The following is a 26,143-nucleotide window of genomic DNA, read 5'->3' as shown; positions in this document are numbered from 1 at the left end:
AAAACGGTGTATAAATTCGAACCCAAACAATAAAGTAAATGGCAATGGGATCATACTTATCAGTAATTACCTTAAATGTAAATGGGTTGAATGCCCCAACCAAAAGACAAAGACTGGCTGAATGGATACAAAAACAAGATCCCTACATATGTTGTCTACAAGAGACCCACCTCAAAACAGGGGACACATACAGACTGAAAGTGAAGGGCTGGAAAAAGATTTTCCATGCAAATAGGGACCAAAAGAAAACAGGAGTAGCAATACTCATATCAGATAAAATAGACTTTAAAACAAAGGCTGTGAAAAGAGACAAAGATGGTCACTATATAATGATCAAAGGATCAATCCAAGAAGAAGATATAACAATTATAAATATATATGCACCCAACACGGGAGCACCGCCGTATGTAAGACAAATGCTAACAAGTATGAAAGGAGAAATTAACAATAACACAATAATAGTGGGAGACTTTAATACCCCACTCACACCTATGGATAGATCAACTAAACAGAAAATTAACAAGGAAACACGAACTTTAAACGATACAGTAGACCAGTTAGACCTAATTGATATCTATAGGACATTTCATCCCAATCAATCCTAAAGGAAATCAGTCTTGAATATTCATTGGAAGGACTGATACTGAAGCTCCAGTACTTTGGCCACCTGATGCAAAAAGCCGACTCATTGGAAAAGACCCTGATGTTGGGAAAGATTGAAGGCAAAACAAGAAGGGGACGACAAGGATGAGATGGTTAGGTAATACCACTGACTCAATGGATATGAATTTGAGCAACTCCGGGAGATGGTGAAGGACAGGGAAGCCTGGCATACTGCCACCCATGGGGTCACAAAGAGTTGGACATGACTTAGCAGCTGAACAGAACAGAACAACTTACAAAGTAATTCCCTGTGAATGACCTCACTTATGCCTTACAGCAATTCAGTAAGAGAAATATTATGCCCATTTTTATTATGTGGGCATTGAGGTTCAGAAGGGCAGCAAGCTTCCTAAGTTCATGATATTAGTAAGTGGAAAAACCTAAGCCCACATTTTTTGCTTCCCAATTCCATTCTCAGTCCCTCCTCCCTTCCAGCAGAGCTGGCTCCAATGATGGTTGAAGCCTAATACCTAGATGAGGCTTGGACATGGGTCATATGAGTGCTTTAAGTCACAAAAGCATGTTCTGTTTACTTCGGGGATCCTCGGTGTCTAAAAATTCAGATATTGAACTTATAATACTGCATCATTGAATATCTTTAAATTGGAAAGTCTCCCCCTAGATATCTTTCCACTTTCATCAAAGGCCATTTTCCTCTGAGTCCCTCACTGTGATGTTTTCCTGCTCCGTTGAGCCAGTTCACAATGGAGGCTGCAAGACGAAATTTTCCCTATGGGACGCTTCTCAGACCTCCTGTGTGCTCGTCCTGGTTGTTCAGATCTGTTGTTTCTCGTGGGCAGCTCCACAGCTCAGAAAACACTCACAGGAGGCAGGCTGGGGTAGGGGTAAGAGAGTCGCGAGAGGTAAGGCATCACAAGGAGGTGACGTGGTCCTCCTTCTCCACAGAGCTCCACGTGTTAAGAAGCAGGGGTGGCGGGCATGGCAGGAGTGAGGAGGAAGCACTGCAGGGTGGAGCGGGAGCTGTGATATGATCACGTTAAGGGCAATACTTCATGATTTCTGACACTCTGTACCGTGTACTGTTCCTGTATGGCTGCATGAACAATGTGGGTCCCTCTAGGATTCCCAACTCCCGTTATGATGACAAAAGCACCAGAAGCCACAGGGGCCTATTTTTTCCTTAATGTATATCATTTAACTTTCGCAATTTGACTACTGTGAATAGATGCCATAAAGAAATTTTCAAAGACATGAGTGGGAGCTGTGAATGGTAGAAACTAAAGAATCAGCTCACATGCTTAACAATTCTATTCTAAACAACCAAGAAGGTGTTTGGAAAGGAACACAGAGCTCTGCCTTTAAATTGCCCAATTTTCTATAAACATATAATTTTATTAACAGTTCACATGGATGGACTGTTCTAGGAACGATGCCAACAACACTGGGTCTGCCTTGCTCCCCTAAATGCATTGCACTCACTGGGCACAGGAATCAGGAAAAAAAGACTTCACTGTGACTAAGAAATCTCTAGAAACCTTTTATTCTTTCCAGGAGCCCCTCTGGGACACAACCTTCAAAATCATCCCAAGACATCTCATCTTTTACCAGGGAATGTGGCAAAAACTGTGAGCTACAGGAAAAGAACTAATAAATGCCATGCAAAAACAAAGGCCCTCTGCCTTTCTAACGAAAGTTGCCAATCAAATATCAGAAAATGTGTGTGCACACTCCTGTATGTGTGCTCACATGCAGGCATGCACGCACACCCATGTACCAGGACAACATACTATTATACAGAAGCTTCAGATAATCTTTTAATATAGTGTCTTCTGATGACACAATGCCCCATTTTTCTGTTTTAAAAATTCGTATCAGTCTGAAGCTCTCTTTTATTTTTCAATAGCAAGTTATGTTTACAACTCTGTATTACAGTTTATATTATGGATAGTGAACCTGAAAGGACAAAATGCTTACCTGCCTTAATTTTAGCGAAATACTAGCAACCACAGCAGGAGAAGGCAATGGCACCCCACTCCAGTACTCTTGCCTGGAAAATCCCATGGATGGAGGAGCCTGGTGGGCTGCAGTCCATGGGTTTGCGAGAAGTCGGACACGACTGAGAGACTTCACTTTCACTTTTCACTTTCATGCATTGGAGAAGAAAATGGCAACCCACTCCAGTGTTCTTGCCTGGAGAATCCCAGGGACGGGGGAGTCTGGTGGGCTGCCGTCTATGGGGTCGCACAGAGTCAGACACGACTGAAGCGACTTAGCAGTAGCAACCACAACTCTTAATTTTGTTGTCACACGGGGAATTGGTAGGAGCTATTTGGACCTTGTCCTGTGCTTTCTGTCCCACTGATACAGCTTCTGAGTCACAACTGAAGTAATGACTCAGAAGGACATGGATATTTCTCCACATTAGTAGATCTTCTTGTTCCTGTAAATCCTTGTTCCAGGATTGTCAGCTCCCCTTCAATGCTGGTTCTTCAAACTTCAGAACATAAAGAGGCAGCTGGTAGAGGGGTTGTGTGTGAACACTCTGAAGTCAATTGTGTGCGTGTGTTAGTTGCTCAGTCCTGTCCAATACTTTGAGACCCTATGGATTATAGCCCACCAGGCTCCTCTGTTTATGGGATTTCCCAGGCAAGAATACTGGAGTGGGTAGCCATTCCCTTCTCCAGAGGATCTTCCTGACCCAGGGATAGAACCTGGGTCTCCTGCATGGCAGGCAGATTCTTTACCATCTAAGCCACCAGGGAAGCCCTGGTGCAGACAAAAACTTGGCTTTAGCACTTGGAAGCTGTGTAACCTCGAGCCGGTTGCACTTTACTAAGCCTCTTCTCTTATTAATAAAAGTGAGACAAATAACAGCAGCTTCTTTACCTGGTTGCTGTGAGGATCGAAGTAGGTTACCCAAGTGGTTCTGATATGACCCACCTGGACTCCCCCAACCTCATGTTACCCAATCTGCAGCTGTCCCTCTGATCTTTTTCCTACCACAATTCCCCTTCTCTCTCCACTCAGGCACACTAGGCTCCTTCTCCATCCTGAAGCACACTGGGCCCACTCCCTCCACAGGGTCTTTGCATTGCTGCTCCCAGGGCTGAGAACCCTCAGTTCCTGATATCTACATGGCTCTCCTGCACCTTGATGGAGGGCTGTTGCTTAAGTGCCACCTTACCAGAGAATCCTACTGTGGTAGGTAGAATAATCCCAATTCCGCCCTCCCCCTTCCTGCTGCAGCAAAGAGGTTGACTTCCTAATTCTTGGAACCTGTGACTATGTTACCTTATATAGCCAGATAGACTACACCTGTGATTCAGTTATAGCTGTTGAGGCAATTCTCCAAGGCTGTGTGGGTGGGTCCAATAGAAACAGGGGTCCTTATAAGAAGGAGTGAGTGGAAGAAGGGGAGGAGATCTGAAGATGTTCCGGTGCTCGCTTTCAAAGTGGAGGAAGCCTCTAGAAGCTGAAAAAGGCAAGGAAATGGATCAACCACCACCCACCTCTCCCTCCTCCTCCACCCCTCACCCACCAGAACATCTAGAAGGAATGCAGCCCTACCAATCCATTTCAGACTTCTCACCTCCAGAACTGTAAGGTAAAAAATTTGTATTGATTTTGACCATTAAGCTTGTGGCTACTTGCTACAGCAACAATAGGAAACTAACAGATACTCTCTCACTGTCTAGATAAAATTGCTCCCATCTCTGCATCCACACCATGGCTTTCCCTTCTGCTTAACCTGGTGGATATACTTTCTTAGCACTTGATCAACACCTAACATAGGTTTATTTGTCTGTTTTTGTCTCACCTTACTAGAATGTAATCTTCATAAGAGAGAGGTCTCTGTTTTGTCCCTGGATTTGAAAAGAACCTGGAACATAGTAGGTACTCAGTAAATATTTCTTGGCTAAAAGAAAAACCTGACATGAAGTAACCCCTCCATGATGGATTGTATCTGCAAGTACAAAACTTCTAAACAGTGAACTGCAGCCTAATTGCTACTTTACAAAAAGAGTTCTCAGTGTGCCTGATGTCCTGCTCTCCTGGGCCCTTGAGTCGGCAGGTAGAGTGGCCCGGTCTATTTACCCAACTGTGCCATTCAAATAATATCATATTCTATGTGTGGCAATAATGGAAAAGGATGTTGTAAGGCATATTTGAAGTCATCAACAATGACTGCTCTGGAAAAATCAGGACTTGTTTTTTCAAGAGCCAAGGATTCCAGAATACAGTTATATCCTGAGCATGAAGCAGGTCTTAGTTTGAAGGTGATGTCAACAGATAACCCTCTTTTCTTATGGAATCCCTTTTCAGGTTGGAAGTGACTTCCTATGGTAGAAGGCTTACTGCTGCTGCTGCTAAGTGAGAGGACCTCATCAATGACTTCCAATGAGTTTTCAGGGTTCAGTCTAAATCATTAGGCTGAACTCCCATACCTTTGCTGTCTCCCCACTAGACAGTCACTTTTTTTGACTAGCAAGGCTGTCTGTTTCATCCATGTGCTCAGATGCTCAGTCATGTCCAACTCTTTTGTGACCTCATGGACTGTAATCCACCAGTCTCCTTTGTCAGTGGGATTTTCCAGGCAAGAATACTGGAATGGGGTACCATTTCCTCCTCCAGGGACTCTTCCCAACCCAGGGATTGAACATACATCTCTTATGACTCCTACATTGGCAGGTGGATTCTTTACCACTGAGCCAACTGGGAAGCCCCTGTTTCATTTATACTGACCAACTATTTCAAACAGGTTCCCTGTCACTGATACAAGGATTTTCCTTCCTTGACTTTTTTTTTTTTTTAACTTCAAGTGTTGCAGGATTATTTGTTCATTAGCCATTTCTAGTCTTACACTGTCACAGGATAAGCCGACTGCTCTAATAATCAGGGCTGCTCAGTTCTGGAATTTGCTGAACCAAATGTCAATGCTGATAGTGACCATACTGCTGGAGAAGCAGAGTTCATGAGATTAAAGCTATTTAGTGCTGGCCGCCTGTATTGATTCACGTATTCACTCATTGATCTACTATAGAACAGTCTTATGGACTCTGTGGGAGAGGGAGAGGGTGGGAAGATTTGGGAGAATGGCATTGAAACATGTAAAATATCATGTATGAAACGAGATGCCAGTCCAGGTTCGATGCACAATACTGGATGCTTGGGGCTAGTGCACTGGGACGACCCAGAGGGATGGTATGGGGAGGGAGGAGGGTTCAGGATGGGGAACACAGGTATACCTGTGGCGGATTCATTTTGATATTTGGCAAAACTAATACAATTATGTAAATTTTAAAAATAAAATAAAATTTTAAAAAATCAATAGATAATTACTAAGCATCTACTACATGTTGGTCCCAGGGGATAAATATAAAACAAGATAGACAGTATCTTTGATGTCATAAACATTACAGCCCAGAGAGAGTTAGATATTGACAACTAATGGCAAGCATGTTGAGTCTACAAAGAAGAAAACCAAGATTCTAGATGAATAGTCAAAGTGTTAGTCTCTCGGTCATGTCTGGCTTTTTGGGACCTCATGGATTATAGCCTGCCAGGCTTTTCTGTCCATGGGTATTCTCCAGGTAAGAATCCTGGAGTGGGTTGCCATGCCCTCCTCCAGGGGATCTTCCCAACCCAGGGATTAAACCTAGGTCTCCCACATTGCAGGCAGATTCTTTACCACCTGGGCAACCAGGGAAGCCCTAGATGAATAAATAACTTATTTTACTATTCGACAGATGTTTGATGAGTGGCTACTATGCATGAAGGATATTTATTAGATGTTGGGGTTTCAAAAGTGAGTAAGACTAGAAAAGTCTCTGACCTAGTAGAATTTACAATCTAGTAGGGGAAAGAGAAATAACAAACAGATAAATAATAAACATCAAGGAACGATAAATCCTGTGAAAAAGCATAAGAAATAAGGTTGAGGGAAATGGTGAGTGGGTAGTTGTATAAAGACATCTTGAGATGATATCTGAGTTGGCCTCTTTCTTCTAGAACCAGCCTCATCTTATCGGACTTGCTGGGAAGTGGCCTTAGGAGCAGGAAGAACATTCGGAGATGTCCCCAGATCTTGCACTTGCTTTGCAGTGCCAGTGCCATCATCATCTAGTGGTAGGTCCTCTGCACAATCTGGGAAGGCTATTCACGTTGCCATGAATTCTCTGGAGAAGCTTGTTGTATCCTTTTATGTGCACTAGCAATCCTATAGTAACTCAATTTTTTTTAATAATTTATTTTTGGCTGTGCTGGGGGGTCTTCACTGCTATGTGAGCTTTTCTCTAGCTGTGACCAGTGGAAGCTGCTCTCTAGTTGCTGTGCCAGGGCTTCACATTGTGGTGGCTTCTGTTGTGGAGCACAGGATCGAACTCATGTGTCCTGCATCGGCAGGCAGATTCTTCACCACTGAGCCACCAGGGAAGCTTGTAACTCAACTTCTAATAAAAACTTTCGAGTACCTTTATATATATATATATATATCTTTATGTATATATATACCTTTATACATATATATATATGGAGAAGAAATCTGAGTGAGGGAGTGCTTAAATGAGATGCAAAATGTTAATCTGTCTGCAAACTTCTGGCCCAGGCAAATTTTCTTCTCATGTTCATCTGAGGATAATACTTCATTTATGGAATGATTGGCACGAGAACTTTATGGTGAATGAGCCTTAGACTGAAAGTTGATCAAAGGATAGATATTTATTGAACTTCTATTTGCATGGCTACAAGCTCAGGAACTAGAAATCATAACCAGAAGGGTTTTTCTCTTGTTGACTTTCTCTACCTGAAATGAACATTTAAAGCTGAGTCCTGGTGATTTAAGACAGACAACATCTCCTACATATACCTTTCTCTGAGCAATGCTTCCCCAACTGAAAAAAGGTGTTCCTGCCACCCAGACACTGTGCTCTGGGCTCGTACACACTTGTAATTCTGTTCTTAGTGTCATGACTTAACAGCTGTTTGGTTATATCTCCATGGGGGAGGGGATTGTTTCTCTCTGAATTCCCTTTGCCTTACACAGTTTTTCCCAAAGTTCCCAGATAATATGGCTTACCTTAGGGCACTTGTTAAATTACCTGGATTTTCTGGCCTCTCCCTGGAAATTCTAATGGAGTAGTTCTGAGCTAAGGCCTAGGAATCTTGTTGTTTTAACAAGCATTCCAGGTGATCCTTATCATCAAGCAAGATTGGGAAATACTGGCCCAGCATGTAGTAACACTAAGAACATGTGATTGAGTGAACTAAAAAAACTACACGTGAACAGAACTTTCTTTTGTCTTTTTATATCAGATAATCATCAAATAAATATAGTACTGCAAAAATACACTCCTGTGGTGTTGGAGAAGACTCTTGAGATTCCCTTGGACTGCAAGGAGATCCAACCAGTCCACTGTAAAGGAAATCAGTCCTGAATATTAATTAAAAGGACTGATGCTGCTGCTAAGTTGCTTCAGTCGTGTCCGACTCTGTGCGACCCCATAGACGGCAGCCCACCAGACTCGTCCATCCCTGGGATTCTCCAGGCAAGAACACTGCAGTGGGTTGCCATTTCCTTCTCTAATGTGTGAAAGTGAAAAGTGAAAGTGAAGTATCTCAGTTGTGTCTGATTCCTAGCGACCCCATGGACTGCAGCCCTCCAGGCTCCGCTGTCCATGGGATTTTCCAGGCAAGAGTACTGGAGTGGGGTGCCATTGCCTTCTCCTGTTGTGGTTGCTAGTATGTCACTAAAATTAAGGCAGGTAAGTCCTTCTCCAGGAAGGACTGATGCTGAAGCTGAAACTCCAATACTTTTGCCACCTGATGCGAAGAACTGACTCACTGGAAAAGATTCTGATGCTGGGAAAGATTGAAGGCAGGAGGAAAAGGGGAAAACAGAGGATGAGATGGTTGGATGGCATCACCAACTCAGTAGACATGAGTTTCAGTAAACTCCAGGAGTTGATGATGGACAGGGAGGCCTGGCGTGCTGCAGTGCATGGGGTGGAAAAGAGTCAGATGCAACTGAACTTGGCCTCTGATACGAAGAATTGTTTCACTTCCCTGGACATGAGTAAATTAAGAAATTAACAAACTGGTAGTTGCTGCTGCTGATGTAGCTATCTGTCAATAATCCACTCATAGCTTTGTACTTCTCAGCTAGGTGATCCTACCTCCCAGGGAATATATGGCCATATGGCCATGTCTGGAGACACTGAGTTCTTCCAACTGGAGAGATGCCATTAACATCTAGACGCTGCTAAATACCCTACAATGCACAGAACAGCCCTCCTCACCAAAGAATTATCCTCAAATGCCCAGAGTGTTGAGACTGAGAAATCCTGTATTAGACTCAACAAGAAGCTTTAAAAAATCCTTATGCCTGGGCCACTCCCTAAACCAGATATCTCTGAATGTCTGAGGGTGGGACTCAGGTATTGTTTGAGTTCTGCCAGTGATTTCAATATGCCCCCAAGGCTGAAAGCCATTGCATTAAATCCAAAATTTGCCATCTATTGGCTGGGAAATTAGGCATGGAACCTCCCAGTTTCTGTTTCTTCATCTGTAAAATAAGAATAACACCTACATCAGAGGGTTATTATAGGGATTAAAGAGATAATGCATGCAGCAGTGCCCTGTAACTAAATATACAAAAGTAAGGCATGATTACTGCTCTCTGTTTGGGTGTCAATCCAAGCGGCAGAACTGGGTAAGTTACTTAACACCACGGGTATATTGTTGCATGCAAATTCATTCTTGTATTTTTTTGCCTAAAATATGTTCTGCATATGCCAAAGAAGTTAGAACATTCATATGCTTAGGTGAGTTTTTTAATGTTATAAAGTCTTCTCCCACTCTCTCTACTTGTTCTCTTTGATATGTTTGAATTTATTTGTTGTTGTTCACTCCCTAAGTCATGTCCATCTCTTTGCAATCCCATGGACTGTAGCACACCAGCTCCTCTGTCCTCCACTATCTGCTGGAGTTTGCTCAAATTCATGTCCATTGAGTTGGTGATGCTATCTAACCATTTCATCCTCTGCTGTCCCCTTCTTTCTTCAATCTTCCCCAGCATCAGGGTCTTTTCCGATGAGTCAGCTCTTGAATTTATATGAGGCTTTAACAAATCAATCCCTCTGTTTTTTTTAAATAATACAGTTGGACCTGCAGTCCCCTAGGGACCTCCCTATATCTACTGACAGAGCACATCTGGGAAGGCCACCACTAATCTTGTATAGCCACATCTGGAGCTAAGAGTAGGAGAGGCTATAGAAATGAAGAAACCCCATATGATTGAGGAGAACAAAGGTTACATGCTTTGGAGCATAGGTTAAGACAGATGAGTTAAGGCTAAGAGTCCTGTGGTAACATGTTACTTCATGGTGTGGTCCATAGACCAGCAGCAGCCTCATAGCTGGGTGATTGCTGGAAATACAGTGACCCAGGACCTGACCAGAGGTAGTGCATCAACATAGGTGGTTTAATAAGATGCTCAGGTGATTTGTAGGCACTTTAATATTATAGAACCATTACTCTAGAAAATGACACATGTGATATTAGACAACTCAGTTCTCCCAAACATCAAGCATGCAACAGTCTTGGGTAAATCCATGTCTGTTCCATGTCTCAGATGGATTCGGACTACTGCCAACTGCTGCACAAGAAAGTTTCAATTTGTTAATTCTCCCATCCTTTACCACCTCTAGCAGCCACTCTAGGTTATTAGATAATGACCTTAGATCGTATTAGGTGATGAACTTGATAAAAGTTTAGCTAGAAGATAATTACCATGTATTTTTGCCAGCCTATCTTCTGAAGCATTTGTTTTCATTATCCTGAAAAATAGTTTGCCTGGCAATAGAAGGGTTAATTCACAAGCTGCCAAACTGGTTTCTTTTGTACTGAGAGGTCTAGTTGGCTCATCCTTCTTGCTGAGAGAGGCAGTTAATCAGTATATAAAGACCTGTGATTGATGTGGCATAACTTCAAAAGGTGCATGGTTTATTTCTCAATGCAAAAGCCTCCTGCTCCCTGAGAAGCAGGCCAAGAGTCAGGCACATTCTCCAATCTCTCCCTGTTGCCCGCCTGCTGCTTTCAACATCACATATCTGTACCCTAGGGCCCTACAGCTTCTCCTACTTCAGACTTTCGGTACCCTCTTAAAAGTGTGTTTGTGTTGAAGGGGCCTTTGTTCTAAAATGACATTGGTACCCAATACTTATTTTTAAATCAGCTATGAATTCCCTCCATTAATTTCTATTTCACCTTTTGTTCAAAAGTCTCCCAACATTGGCAATTACGTGCGTTATTATAAACTATATGCAGCAATTCAAATCTCCACCCAGGAAATTAAAACAGTTCCCAGTTGTTTGGATAAAGAATTATTCTTACGTGAGGGAAAGGTATATATTTCACATGACAAAGAAAATATAAGAACATTTATAAGTTCAGAAAGGAAAACACAAGGCCCTTTAAAAGAGTGGGGGGAAAAGCAAGATTTACATTTTGAAGAATCAAGTGCTACAAAGCTTTTGAAAATTAGGAGGCCCAGAGAGGGATTTTTTTTTTTAATTCCAGTCTCTCGTGTTGGGCTTCCCCGGTGGCCGAGCAGTAAAGAATCTGCCTGCAATGCAGGAGACTTGGGTTGGAAAGAACCCCTAGAGGAGGGAATGGCAACCCACTTCAGTATTCTTACCTGGAAAGTTCCATGGGCAGAGGAACCTGGCAGGGCTACAGTCCATGGGATTGCAAAGAGTCAGACAAAACTAACGTGACTGAGAGGCACACACGCACTCTTGAGTTATTTAAGAACCCAAACCTGGCTAATCTACATTTGTAGGAAGTATCAGTAAGCTCGCCTACCATGTGGTATACATGAATTAGAATTCTTACAGTTCAGTAAGCAGAGTAATCAGCCTCCAAATGGTCCAAAAATAATTTTAATGGTGTAAAAATACATTGCATTTTAAAGTTAGTATCTTTCTTGTATTAACAATCTTAAATGTATCAATATGTACACAGTATAACCTTAAAGTCACACTTGTGTTGATTTAAAGGCTCAGTCTGATTACTGTAAAACCACAATTCATGTCATATTAAAAAAAAATCAGTGATAAGATAAATGAGGTTTTTTGAAACATAATCTCATAGTTGAATAAAAAGAATGTATCTCTTATAGATTGTCTAATTTTACCTAAAAAAAGACTGACTTTTGTAGAAGATACTTAATAGAAGATGCAGTCTTGCTATCAAGAACTAAGTATTTCATCAGGAAAATAACAAATGCATGTGACTTTAAGTAGAGAATACTTTTGTTTTTAAAAACAAAAATGTTTTATGTGTCTGTATGTGAAAAACATGTTCAGAGAAAGGGAAGAGAATAGTGATTGGAAGTTTTAGGGTGTGCCTAATAAAAGAGATGAAATGTAAAGCTGGCCATTGAGGGGGGGAAAAAAAAAGTTTGGAAAAAGGAGAGACAGAGGGAGCATTGTATGTAGGGAAAGAATATGCACAAGAACACAGAAGCAGAAATGACTTAATTATATATAGCAGACCCTGTTGGGTGTCCTCCCCAAATGCTTTTCTAGGCTCTTTGTCGCAGCCAGAAGTGGTCACATGACTGTGAATTTTCGTTCTGGATAATATGTCACATGAATAGAATTGTCCTTGAGAGTTTCTAACAAATTTTTGCTTCCTTACTAAAAGGGACAGCTGTACTTTCCCCTTTCTCTTTTATTTCTGTTTGAATACGATTATGATGACTAATGCTGTAGCAGCCATTTTGTGACCATGAGGGGAAAGCCCAGAGAATTCAAGAAATATAAGACCCAAATTGTTGAAGCTTTGTTTACACCAGTAGTTTCTTACTTCTCAATTTCTTATTATACAGGAGGAAAATATTAGCACTTGTTTAAAGCATTGTAGTCATGCTACCTGTCACTTATGGGAAAATGCAATTCTCCATCATAGAGTATATAAGAAGAGGAGTGAAAATTGACATCTAAGTGACACAGAAAGAGAGAACTTTATGGACTGATGAAAAATAAGAATATCTTGAAAAGGCTAGTTAGATTACAGGGAGCAGAAGTGTCTGATACCATGGGCATTAGAAAACTGCTGAATGTTATCAAAGGGAAGACAAAACACAGAAGAGCTACTTATTGGAAATCTTACCAATAAACAGGTTATTCTAACAATAACATGCAAGACAGCTCAGAAGAATTAAAAGCAACACAGCCATATGTTGAAGATGAACCTCGTATATGGTAAAATATAAGCTACTTTTTATTCGTCTCACTCAGAACTTGAGATAACCAGCCCAGCTGTTGTGATCTCCCATCCTCTGCGTGTGTCTTCGTTCAGGCTGCTATAACAAAGAACCAGAGACTGAGTGACTTAGAAAGAACGGGGATATATTTCTCCTAGTTCTGGAGGCCCAAGATCAGAGAGCGAGCATGGGCAGGCTCTGGGTGAGTGCCCTGCTTCTCACTTATGGATGGCTTTCTTCTCTCTATGTTCTCACAGGGCAGAGAGTTCGCTAGCTCTCCAACCTCTTCTTAAAAGCTTTTGTGAGCGCTAATATCTTTCATGAGTTCCACCCTTATGACCTAGTCCCCTCCCCAAGACCCCACCCTCAAATGTCATCATACTGGGCCAAGGGGTTCTGCATACGAATTTACAGGGAATACAAACATTCAATCCACTGCAGCTACAGGTTCTCAAGTCAGGGCTGTGATGAAAATTGCATATAGTTAAAAATACCATGGAAAATTCCCTAGGATTCAAAGGACAAACTTTTGTGTTTGTTTTTGCATTTTTGCTGTCATTTTCCTTTCCCTAATATAGTGTTCAGTAAACTTTTTCTATATAGGGCTGGCAGTCAATCAGTTCAGTCACTCAGTCATGTCCGACTCTTTGTGACCCCATGGACTGCAGCACGCCAGACTTCCCTGTCCATCACCAACTCCTGGAGCTTACATAAATTCATGTCCATTGAGTTGGTGATGCCATCCAACCATCTCATCCTCTGTCGTCCCCTTCTCCTCCCGCCTTCAGTCTTTCCCAGCATCAGGGTCTTTTCCAATGAGTCAGTTCTTCACATCTGTTGGCTGAAGTATTGGAGTTTCAGCTTCAGCATCAGTCCTTCCAATGAATATTCAGGACTGATTTCCTTTAGGATGGACTGGTTGGATTTTCTTGCTGTCCAAGGGACTCTCAAGAGTCTTCTCCAACACGATAGTTCAAAAGCATCAATTCTTCAGCGTTCAGCTTTCTTTATCGTCCAACTTGCACATCCATACATGACTACTGGAAAAACCAGTAAAGATTTTAGGCTTTGCAGACCATACAGTCTCCATTGCACCTGCTCAATTCAGCCGTTGCAGAGCAAAAGCAGCCATAGACAGTACATAAATTAATGACTGGGTTCCATCAAAAGTTTATTTACAGAAAGGGACAGCAGGCTAGATTTAGGCTGCAAGTCATAATTGGACAACCCCTGACCTAGAGCATTGCAAACTAGTATTCCTTTTTTTTTCATCATAAAAAGTTTAATGGACATCCATCATCTCATATAGATACAGAATTAATGAAATAGAAAAAGATATTTTTCCTTGGGATGAGAAGTTTTAGAATTTGCTCTCAACAACTTTCATCTATAACATATAGCAGTATTAATTATATTAATCATGGTGTATATTACATCACTAGTACTTATTTATCTTATAATTGGAACTTTGTACCTTTTGACTGCCTTCATCAAATCTCCATCCCTCAATACTCTTGAAAACAATCTGATTTTACGGAGTGATATGTGTACATATTTCTGAAGGCACGAGCTTATAATGAAAAACAGCAGCCCCTCTCCCATCTCTATATTCTACATTCCAGCAGCAATTGTCTATCTAAATCTTGTTTCTGTTGCTTCTGGAGTTTATCCTTGTATTTCTAAACTAATATTCTTTAAAGTGGAGAAAGGTCATGAAGTAAATTAAGAATGGAGGCTATATAGTCTAATTTATATAATATAAATGTATATAAAATCAAATTAACTGTTTATAATATAAATAGTTTTATGTATTTTCTGTAATTTTTAGGGTCTAATGCTGAATAAGATTAACTCTCTCTTTAAGTCAAAAGGCCTTAAAATTAGTTTTATCCTTTTAAATCAAAAGGCTTTAAATCTTAAGATCCATTAATTTTATTCTCACCTTCTCAAAATTTATTGTATGACTTTCATGCAGTCTAAGAGGGTCATTAGCCTCATTAACATAGTTTATTATCCCCAGGTACTGAATATTACAGAATGTCTCAAAACTGTATTTAATTTCAAATGTTTTCTAATTCAAACCTTTAATTGTATTTTACTTTTATTTTTTCCCAATTATGTAAATATCAAATTCATGATATCTTCTTTTTCCCCCCAATTTCCTTGTCAGGATAGGCTATGTGACATTGTGGTGATAAATTTCTGCCCATAGCTCAGTGGTGTAATAAAATGAACATTTTTATTACTCCCAGAAGATGTCATCAGGTGCTGACTTGAGAACATACCTTGTCTCTATGCCAGGTAGAACTGTTGACTTCTAGATCTCTGAGTAAGAGAAGAGAGATCACAGCTGTTCTCTGCCCTTTGGCTTGGAGGTTGTATGTGTCAACTCTGTTTATGGCTAAGTTACCAGAACCAGTCACTCTACCCCAGTGGAACTACCTGTCAGGTTAAGAAATGTCATCTTCCTGTGGGATTGAATGGGGCTCAGAGAACACATAGTATTTCCTCTGCCACATTCTGTTGTATAGGTGATACATGTGTGCATGCATGCAAAGTCGCTGCAATCGTGTCTGACTCCTTAGGACCCTATGGACAGTAGCCTGCCAGACTCCTCTGTCCATGGGATTCTCCAGGCAAGAATACTGGAGTGGGTTGCCATGCCCTCCTCCAGGGAATCTTTCTGACCCTGGGATTGAACATGCATCACTTACATCTCCTGCACTGGTAAGTAGGTTCTTTACCACTAGCAATAAAAGGTCATATACGAACCAATTTACAGTCTTTTGAAATTTATGTAGGCTAAATATCCAATATAACATATAACAGCACTTGGAGACATAATGTAAATCTTATGTAATGTAAAACCCAAGGTAAAAAGTCAAAGGTTATTCCCAGGTTTTATTCCCCAGCTTAGATAGCTACATTATAATATTTTGATGAATCATCAGAAGAATTAGTTGAGAATTAGGGAACCTGTACTGCAGAAGAAGAAATTCTATTCAGATGTCATGATACTTGACAACCACAAATGTTATCTGAAGGGTATTGCTACTGTATTCAGTTCATTCCTTTTGAAGATTTCATGACCATCATTAGCCAGGCATAGTTGAGAGAATAACCTCTGTTCTAGGCCATCTTTTTGTTTTGACCCTCAGTTCCATTAATCCATTATTGTTTCCAGTGATCTGCACTGCAGTGTAGTTTCTTTAGATGAGAGTTCTTATTGCTATTTGCTGGGAGTCTGAAGGCTTTGATTATGCACACACCCTGAGATCACTTTGAGCATCAAATCTATGTCAGTAGGGGTGCTAAGATGCTTTACTTCCCTCTAATGAACTATGTAAAATTGGCTGCCTGCTTTGTGTGTGACTCCAAAAGTGGCAAAATGTGACCATAATCCATTATCTCAAATTGGAGACTTCTTAGTCTGTAAATATATTGTGGATTTTCTGCTAGGGCTGGGGCTATATTCAGTTCCTTTAGGCACAGTGATTCTTACCACGGAGGCATGGATTCCTGGGTTTGGAGATGGGAATTAGAATCTCTTGAGTTATGAGCAGTGTGTGTAGTAAGAAAAGGCATATTTAGCAAAACAATGCAATTTCATGTTTTGAAAAGCAATTGTTTTTATGACTTGAAATCCCCAAACTAAAATTGAACCATCTTCCTGGATGCTGGAAATAACCAGATGTTTTGAGAGGATATATATCCAAATCACATTTATTAAAAGGCATCTTAGGTTTGAGACATGAAGTCTTTCATGATGGAAAACTGAAAATAGATTTTTCCGCTGTGCAGGAAAAAAGAAAACCATGGCATGATTAGAAGATTTGAGGGCAGAGGGTCAAAAGGTAAGAATTCAGAGCAGTTGGTAAGGGAATAGCAGGAGACTGACATTACCTCTAGGAAATTCTTAGCAATATAAAGGCGTGGAGGAACAGAGCATGCTTGAGCTGCGTGGGATGAGAGCTCACTTTATTTCATTTGGATGTTAAAAGAAGGCGGATAAAGTTGTGATCACTAGAGTGCATTTATGCTCGAGGCATAACCTGTAACCCCCTGCATGGCTAAAATCACAAGTCCATCTGGGCCTTGGTTTCATCTATTAAGTTAGAGGGTAGATGGCAGCCAAGGTCTCTTCCATTAAAAGATTCTCTCATTTTCTGAGACTATACCACCCACCCCCAACACACAAAATCAAACAATTAGCCAATAGTCAGGAACAAATGTTCATCAAGCCTATAAAAAGATCCAAACCTTGTTGGCCAGAGTCTAGAGATGTTGCAAAACAGGATATAGATTGCACTGTCTATAGGGAACTTATCTGTTTGGGAAGACAAGTTTTAAATATAAATAATGCAAAAAAGTACATCATTTTCTATTAGAATGGGGTAAGCAAAATACAACTTGCAGGACAACTCTGGCCCAACAGTTATAGCTGTTCTCACATTGCATAGCAGAGAGTTGAGTTATTGTTACAATGTATGGTACACAGGCCTAAAATGTTTACTGCCTAGCACTTTACAGAAAAAGTTTGCCAACACATATATTCAGTTCAGTTCAGTTCAGTCACTCAGTTGTGTCTGACTGTTTGAGACCCCATGGACTGCAGCATGGCAGGCTTCCCTGTCCATCACCAATTCCCAGAGCTTGTTCAAACTCATGTCCATCACATCAGTGATGCCATCCAACCATCCCATCCTCTGTCATCCCCTTCTCCTGCCTTCAATCTTTCCCAGCATCAGGGTCTTTTTCAATGAGTCAACTCTTCGCATCAGGTGCCCAAAGTACTGGAGTTTCAGCTTCAGCATCAGTTCTTCCAATGAATATTCAGGACTGATTTCCTTTAGGATTGACTGGTTTGAACTCCTTGCAGTCCAAGGGACTCTCAAGAGTCTTCTCCAACACCACAGTTCAAAAGCATCAATTCTTCAGCGCTCAGCTTTCTTTATAGTCCAACGCTCACATCCATACATAACTACTGGAAAAACCAAGGCTTTGATGGACCTTTGTCAGCAAATATCTCTGCTTTTTAATATGCTGCCTAGGTTGGTCATAGCTTTTCTTCTAAGAAGCAAACGTCGTTTTATTTCATGGCTGCAGGCATCATCTGAAGTGATTTTGGAGCCCCCCAAAAATAAAGTCTCTCACTGTTTACATTGTTTCCCCATCTATTTGCCATGAAGTGATGGGACCAGATGCCATGATCTTCATTTTTTGAATGTTGAGTTTTAAGCCAACTTTTCACTCTCCACTTTCACTTTCATCAAGAGGCTCTTTAGTTTTTCTTTGCTTTCTTCCATAAGGGTGGTGTCATTTGAGTATCTGAAGTTATTGATATTTCTCCCAGCAATCTTGATTCCAGCATGTGCTTCATCCAGTCCAGCATTTCTCATGATGTACTCTGCATATAAGTTAAATAAGCAGGGTGACATATACAGCCTTGATGTACTCCTTTCCTGATTTGGAACCAGTCTATTATCCATGTCCAGTTCTAACTGTTGCTTCTTGACCTGCATACATATTTTTCAGAAGGCAGGTAAGGTGGTTTGGTATTTCCATCTCTTTAAGAATTTTCCACAGTCTGCTGTGATCCACACAGTCAAAGAATTTGGCATAGTCAATAAAGCAGAAAGAGATGTTTTTCTGGAACTCTCTTGCTTTTTCCATGATCCAACAGATGTTGGCAATTTGATCTCTGGTTCCTCTGACTTTTCTAAATCCAGCTTAAACATCTGGAAGTTCATGGTTCACATACTGTTGAAGCCTGGCTTGTAGAATTTTGATCATTACTTTGCTAGCGTGTGCGATGAATGCAATTGTGTGGTAGTTTGAGCATTTGTTGGCATTGCCTTTGGGATTGGAATGAAAACCGACCTTTTCCAATCCTGTGGCTACTGTTCAGTTTTCCAAATTTGCTTGCATATTGAATGCAGCACTTTCACAGCACTATCTTTTAGGATTTGAAATAGCTCAACTGGAATTCCATCACCTCCACTAGATTTGTTTGTAGTGATGCTTTCTAAGGCCCATTTGACTTTGCATTCTAGGATGTCTGGCTCTAGGTGAGTGATCACACCATTGTGATTATCTGGGTCATAAAGATCTTTTTTGTATAGTTCTTCTTTGTATTCTTGCCACCTTTTCTTAATCTCTTCTGCTTCTGTTAGGTCCATAGCATGTCTGTCCTTTATTGTGCTCATCTTTGCTGAAATTTCCCCTTGGTGTCACTAATTTTCTTGAAGAGATCTCTAGTCTTTTCCATTCTATTGTTTTGCTCTATTTCTTCACATTGATCACTGAGGAAGGCTTTCTTAACTCTCCTTGCTATTCTTTGGAACTCTGCATTCAGATGGGTATATCTTTCCTTTTCTCCTTTGCCTTTCACTTATCTTCTTTTCTCAGCTATTTGTAAGGCCTCCCTCCTCAGACAACCATTTTGCCTTTTTGGATTTCTTTTTCTTGGGTATAGTCTTGATCTGCCTCCTATACAAGATCACAAACCTCCATCCTTAGTTCTTCAGGCACTTTGTCTTTCAGATCTAATCCCTTGAATCTGTTTGTCACTTCCATTGTGTAATCGTAAGGGATATGATTTAGGTCAAACATAAATGGCCTAGTGGTTTTCCTACTTTCTTCAATTTAGGTCTGAATTTGGCAATAATGAGTTCATGATCTGAGCAACAGTCAGCTCCCGGTCTTGTTTTTGCTGACAATATAGAGCTCCATCTTTGGGTGTAAAGAATATAATCAATCTGATTTTGGTATTGACCAACTGGTGATGTCTATACATACATTAGAATAATCAAATAGTGTCACATGGTGAGACAGGGTAGATTCCAAGTGGTAACAGAGGACAGAGCTATTGGAGTTAAGATGAGGCCCAGTCTGCAGAAGATTCATTCAGTCCCAGCAATCAGAGAGGAGAGAGCAAAGAGTTTCTAGTTTCTGGAGAAAAAAAGCTCACGAACAGGGACACTTATAAGCAGTATAAAAATGTTGAATGTAACTGTGTGTTGTTCTTTTTTTATACTTATAGTTTTGACTGTGCTGGCCCTCAAAATCATTAATTTGGAAAAATCTAAGCCTTTTAAATAGTCTTCACAATGTTGTTCCAAAATCAACATTGATTAAAAATTCACCACTCCTCTCCTGAGAAGCAGGAAATATTGCTGTGTGGATACTTCTAATAAATGAAAATTTGTGATTCACTCTAAAGATAATTAGGGGAATACACAAATGAATTTCAAGGGATATTAAGATTAGAAAATCTGGACTTTGAAATAAAATATCAATATTTATTGCATTTTTATTGCTATCTGTCCTTAATTCATAGATGTACTTTATTAACCACTATACTTCTGACAAATGAAAATAACTGAAGCTAAATAGTAACTACAGTGGATTTTGTTATTTATTAGTTATTTGTTAGTTAGTTTCCACTGTGTCAAGCTTTGCTATCATGGTACCCAGTTTATTTTGTGCTTTTAAATATTTCTCAGCGCTTCTGAGACTTTTAGATGCTATGGGATCCCACATTGAAGCCCACTCCACTCAGCCAGCACTGCCCAACTCAGAAAATGTTTCATGTCCCAGAATTTTCCTTGCTCTTCTTTCCTCCCCAATCCAAATTTATTTTCCTGCATTTGCTTAGTATCTTGTGTGTTAGGGGCCTTGATAGCTACTTGAAAAGCATTAGATTATATTGGTTAATAGAGCCTTTAGTAAAAATTATAAGAGTGTTATGAATCAGCACTAGGACATGGAAAAATTCATTCAGCCCTAAAACTCCACCCCCCACCGCCCTTGGTAGTGCGCTGGGCCCAGGGGACACAAGCATGTATGTTAGCTTGTGAGTAGCTTCCTGTCTTCACCAGTATGCCCCCAAAGGTGGTCCCTGAGTGGTCTTCACGTGCACCTTCTGATTTGCTGATTAAAATACACAGCTGTTTAGCCTCCAGAAGAGGTTTACTCTGTGAGGATACTTGGGGAGGCCACATGATGTACACATTGTTAGCACGCTTCCATTTTTCCATACTTTAAGGTCAAAGGGAGATGATTCCTGGATTCAGGGCATTCATCATTCAGGACACTGACAGCCATGGCTAGATCTGACTTGCAGATACATTTTTAAAATTGGGAAATTTCATATAAACATTTAATTTCTTCCTTGTCTTGAAAAATTAGAAGCTCTGATATCACTAGGTTTGTGTTTCTTGACTCAATTCAAGGAATCTTTTCCCTTTTACAGTTGGACGTGTTCAAATCCCTGTCCTTCTCTACTGGGTTGCACACGTGGACATCCTTATTCAGATACCTTACATAGCCCTTAGCCCTTGCAATCATTTGATTTAATGACCTGTGATCTAGAGTCAAGTGAGTAGTTCAATTTTTGTTTTTTTAAAATTTTAAGCTCTGTTAATGTTGTCCCAGTTTATCTTTGTCCCAGATAAGGCTGTGACCTAATTCTATGTTCATACCTTGAAAGACCTTGGAAAGTGGGAATTCTATGTTCTAGAGCAGAGAATGGTCAAGATATTTGGGGCAAGTGGTTACTTTCAGGCATCTAGCCAGCATGAGTTTGGCTTAGGGTGTTGAGCCTGGGTAGCAGGCAACAGAATTGAGATCACCTTATTTCTTTCTAAATCTAGCATTCTTCTAGCAATTGTCACCATGGTATCTTGATGTGTTCTGACAGGGGAAATTTTCACTTATTAAAAAAAGGTGGGAATGAGGGGTAGAAAAACTCCTTCCATGCCTTAGCCTTGCAGGTATTTCCTCAATAAGAGCTCAGAAATATGTGTGCACATAGCACAGAAGTTCCACCATGATCTGACTCAACCAAGGGCTGGTGTTATTTCTTAATGGTGAGGCTGCAGATGCCCAGCTGAAAGGATACTTGAACCCGAGGACTGGAAGCTAACTCAAGGTCATAATACTCATTGCCTGTCTCTTTTAGTATTTGAGGCACTTGTGCATGTTAATCTCATTTAATCCTCATAACAACTCTCTGAAGTAAGTGTTGAAATGTTCATTCCCACTTGATAGTGTCAAAAAGAGATTTACTGAAGATTAATCACTTGCTTCAGGTCAAACACGTCTTCTAATAACAACTCTCCTGCATTTTAAATTACGACCAGTGTTTTAAAATCTTATTCGGCCTTCACAGCTTCTGTAGAGTATAGGGCTTCCATTTACGTGTGTGTGTGTGTGTGCGTGTGTGTGCGCGCGCTTAGTCACTGACTCTTTGCGATCACACAGACTGTCGCCTGCCCGGCTTCTCTGTCCATAGAATTTCCTAGGCAAGAATACTGGAGCCGGTTGCCATTTCCTTTTGGGGATCTTCCTCCCCAGGGATCAAACCCGTGTCTCTTGAGTCTTCTGCATCGGCTTCTTTCCCAGCCGAGCCACTGGGAACACCAGATAGAGTTCCCTGGAGTTGTGTAGTGTGGGCAGTGCTGAGTCCTGGCACATCAGTGGGAAAGGTTTGTATCTGGGTTTCCTTGCAGGCATAAATAAGACAAGCTTTGTGGAATTCCTACTGGGCTAGACAGACTTATTTAAGCGTATTCAAAATCATGTGAGTGCAATGATATAGAAATGACCTTGAATCTGATCTCATTTTCAGTACTGAAAAAAAAAGGCGGGGGGTGGGGAGCAAACTTCAGTACTGTGCCTATTATCAGGGACAAGTTACTTGTGAGACACTTCAGGACTTGCAGCAAGAAGCACCGAGGCTCCCTACACTTCCTCAAATACATCCATAACTCCTCCTTATCCTAGAGATGTCAGCTTACCCTAGAGATGAGTGAGTTGGTTGATATAAAAGTAACTTGTGGGAAAGAAGAGGAAGAATGAGTTCATTCAGAACAGATGCTATATTAATTTGCTTAATCTGCCATAACAACGTATTAGACACTGGGTGGTTTAAACAGGAATTGATTTCCTTATAATATTGGAGGTCAGAAATCCAAGATCAAGGTGTCAGCAGGGTTGGTTTCTTCTGAAGCCTTTCTCCTTAGTTTGTAAATGGCTCTTTCTTTGGTTTGTAGATTGTTTTCTTCAGAGGCCTCTTCTCTTCTTCCCTCTTCCCTCTGTGTGTGTCTGTATCCTAATCTCTTCTTAAAAGGGTGCCAGTTGTGTTGGATTGACTTCATTTTACCTTAATTACTTCTATAAAGATTATTTCCAAATACAGCCACATCCTGAGGTGCTGCTGCTGCTAAGTCGCTTCAGTCGTGTCCGACTCTTTGCGACCCCATGGACTGCAGCCCACCAGGCTCCTCCATCCATGGGATTTTCCAGGCAAGAGTGCTGGAGTGGGGTGCCATTGCCTTCTCCATCCTGAGGGACTAAGGGTACCTAAACCAAGGATTTAGGATTTGAACAGTGAATTTGAGGAAGACATAATTCAGCCTGTAACAGACGCTTACACTGACCCATCTCATAGAGTTTGTGAATTGTTAGCATGTACTTTGATGGTGGATGGCAAGCTATGTCAGCAGGTCTTTGCTGCTGTTGTTCAGTCGTGTCCAACTCTTTGAGACCCCATGCACGGCAGTACACCAGGCTTCCCTGTCCTTCACTATCTACTGAAGCTTGCTCAAACTCATGTCCATCGAGTTGGTGATGCCATCCAACCATCTCATCCTCTGTTGTCCCCTTCTCCTCCTGCCTTCAATCTTTCCTAGCATCAGGGTCTTTTCTAATGGGTCAGCTCTTTGCATCAGGTAGACGAAGTATTGGAGCTTCAGCTCCAGCATCAGTCCTTCCAATAAATATTCAGGACTGATTTCCTTTAGGATGGACTGGTTGGATCTCCTTGCAGTCCAAGAGACTCTCAAGAGTTTTCCAAGACCACAGTTCAAAAGCATCAATTCTTCGGTGCTCAGCCTTCTTTATGGTCCCACTCTCAGATGTTTTTAAATCCAAGTTTCCTCTACCTTTTTACTGAAATGAATAAAATGCATCAAGTCTTGTTGGAGCCACACAAATGAAAATGCTTTGCCTTAGGGATCATGACGGTAAAATTCTATGGAAGACAAGCAGGTGAAAGAAGTAAAGGAAAATGAAACAGTGTACGTGGAGATTCTAGAGACAGACCAGTGAGCACACTCCTCAGGCTCACTGGGACTTGCTGTGAACCCTGTGAATTCAGATGCTCTGAATCAGAGAGGTTGGAAGGCTGAATATTTATATAAAATGGCTCAAATTTTAAATGTTGGCCATTCATTCCTTTTTCAAAAACCAAAACCCTGTATGAGTCAAACAAAATACATCTGCACACTGGATCTAACCCACTGGAATGGGTTAGGCTGGTCTGGACCTAATGACCTGTACTAGATCAGAGTTTTCAACCCCAGGTGAATATGAGCCCTAGGGATGTTTCTGAATCATTACTATGTAGTATTTAATTAAAACATTTCCTCATTGGAGAAAAGAGTCATGCTTTAAATACAGCAATCATTTGTTTGGCCAGAACTGACTTATAGGACCCACCCATATTTCTGTATTATGACTTTTGCAAGCACTTACAGAGAGTTTTTACCATTTAATATAAAACTTAGACTATTTGATTTAAAAGCTAAAAAAATTATACCAGTAGCCTTGTTAGGACTATTGTATAGATACAGAATCATTTTATTAAATTCAATAAATTCTTCCTTTCCTAAATTTCACACACATTAGGGTGACTATTCATTTTGTAATAGGTGTATGCAGAACATGAAAATAGTGATGACTTTGTAAGAGTTTTCTGGGGGGTCAGACATTGTTAAAAGAACTTTAAATTAATGAATTGATTTAACTTCTTCAGCAACCCTGCAGAGGGGATCTCCATTATGCCTGCACTTAACAGATGGATAACTGAGGGAAGTACTTGCCCAGGGTCATAGGAAGAGTCTCTTAATCATGTAAACTTGCACTTCATCACTATTCTAGGGTATGTGACCTGAGTTATTGTTTTGTTTTCAGGGAGTGGGGGCATTTGGGGCTCCAAATTTCTCTCCTTCTCAGAATTCCCTATTTGGTCTGTCATACTTAAATTTCAATCTTCCCCACCTCTCCTCATAAAAGATCTCCTTAAATGTCTCAAATTGGGCAGAAACCTCAGTGTAAGAATCTGAACTCTGCCGAATAGCTGTAGAGTGAGCTTCTGAAACCATTGTGTTTGTGGATAGAATTCCATAGGAAGTCTATAAAAATAAAAATTAAAAAATTGTATTTTCATGATCCACCAAGCTCTCACCAACAGTCAGTTCAATTCAGTCGCTCAGTCATGTCTGACTCTTTGCAACCCCATGAACTGCAGCACATCAGGCCTCCCTGTCCATCACCAACTGCTGGAGTCCACCCAACTCATGTCCATTGAGTTGGTGATGCCATCCAACCATCTCATCCTCTGTCGTCCCCTTTTCCTCCTGCCCTCAATCTTTCCCAGCATCAGGGTTTTTTCAAATGAGTCAGCTCTTCGCATCAGGTGGCCAAAGTATTGGAGTTTCAGCTTCAACATTCATCCTTCCAATGAACACCCAGGACTGACCTCCTTTAGGATGGACTGGTTGGATCTCCTTGCAGTCCAAGGGACTCTCAAGAGTCTTCTCCAACACCACAGTTGAGAAGCATCAATTCTTCAGCACTCAGCTTTCTTTATGGTCCAACTCTCACATCCATATGTGACCACTGGAAAAACCATAGCCTTGACTAGATGGACCTTTGTTGACAAAGTAATATCTTTGCTTTTCAATATGCTTTTTAGGTTGGTCATAACTTTCCTTCCAAGGAGTAAGCGTCTTTTAATTTCATGGCTGCAGTCACCATCTGCAGTGATTTTGGAGCCCCCAAAAATAAAGTCAGCCACTGTTTCCACTGGTTCCCCATCTATTTGCCATGAAGTGATGGGACCAGATGCCATGATCTTCATTTTCTGAATGTTGAGCTTTAAGTCAACTTTTTTACTCTCCTCTTTCACTTTCATCAAGAGGCTCTTTAGTTCTTCTTCACTTTCTGCCATAAGGGTGGTGTCATCTGCATATCTGAGGTTATTGATATTTCTCCCAGCAATCTTGATTCCAGCTTGTGCTTCTTCCAGCCCAGCATTTCTCATGATGTACTCTGCATATAAGTTAAATAAGCAGGGTGACAATATACAGCCTTAATATACTCCTTTTCCTATTTGGAACCAGTCTGTTGTTCCATGTCCAGTTCTAACTGTTGCTTCCTGACCTGTATATAGGTTTGTTAAGAGGCAGG

This window comes from Bison bison, unplaced genomic scaffold, assembly GCF_000754665.1.
Source record: "Bison bison bison isolate TAMUID 2011002044 unplaced genomic scaffold, Bison_UMD1.0 scf7180017864525, whole genome shotgun sequence".
Classification (NCBI taxonomy): domain Eukaryota; kingdom Metazoa; phylum Chordata; class Mammalia; order Artiodactyla; family Bovidae; genus Bison; species Bison bison.
The sequence above is the reverse complement of the archived record's forward strand: the minus strand, read 5'-3'. Positions refer to the sequence as shown.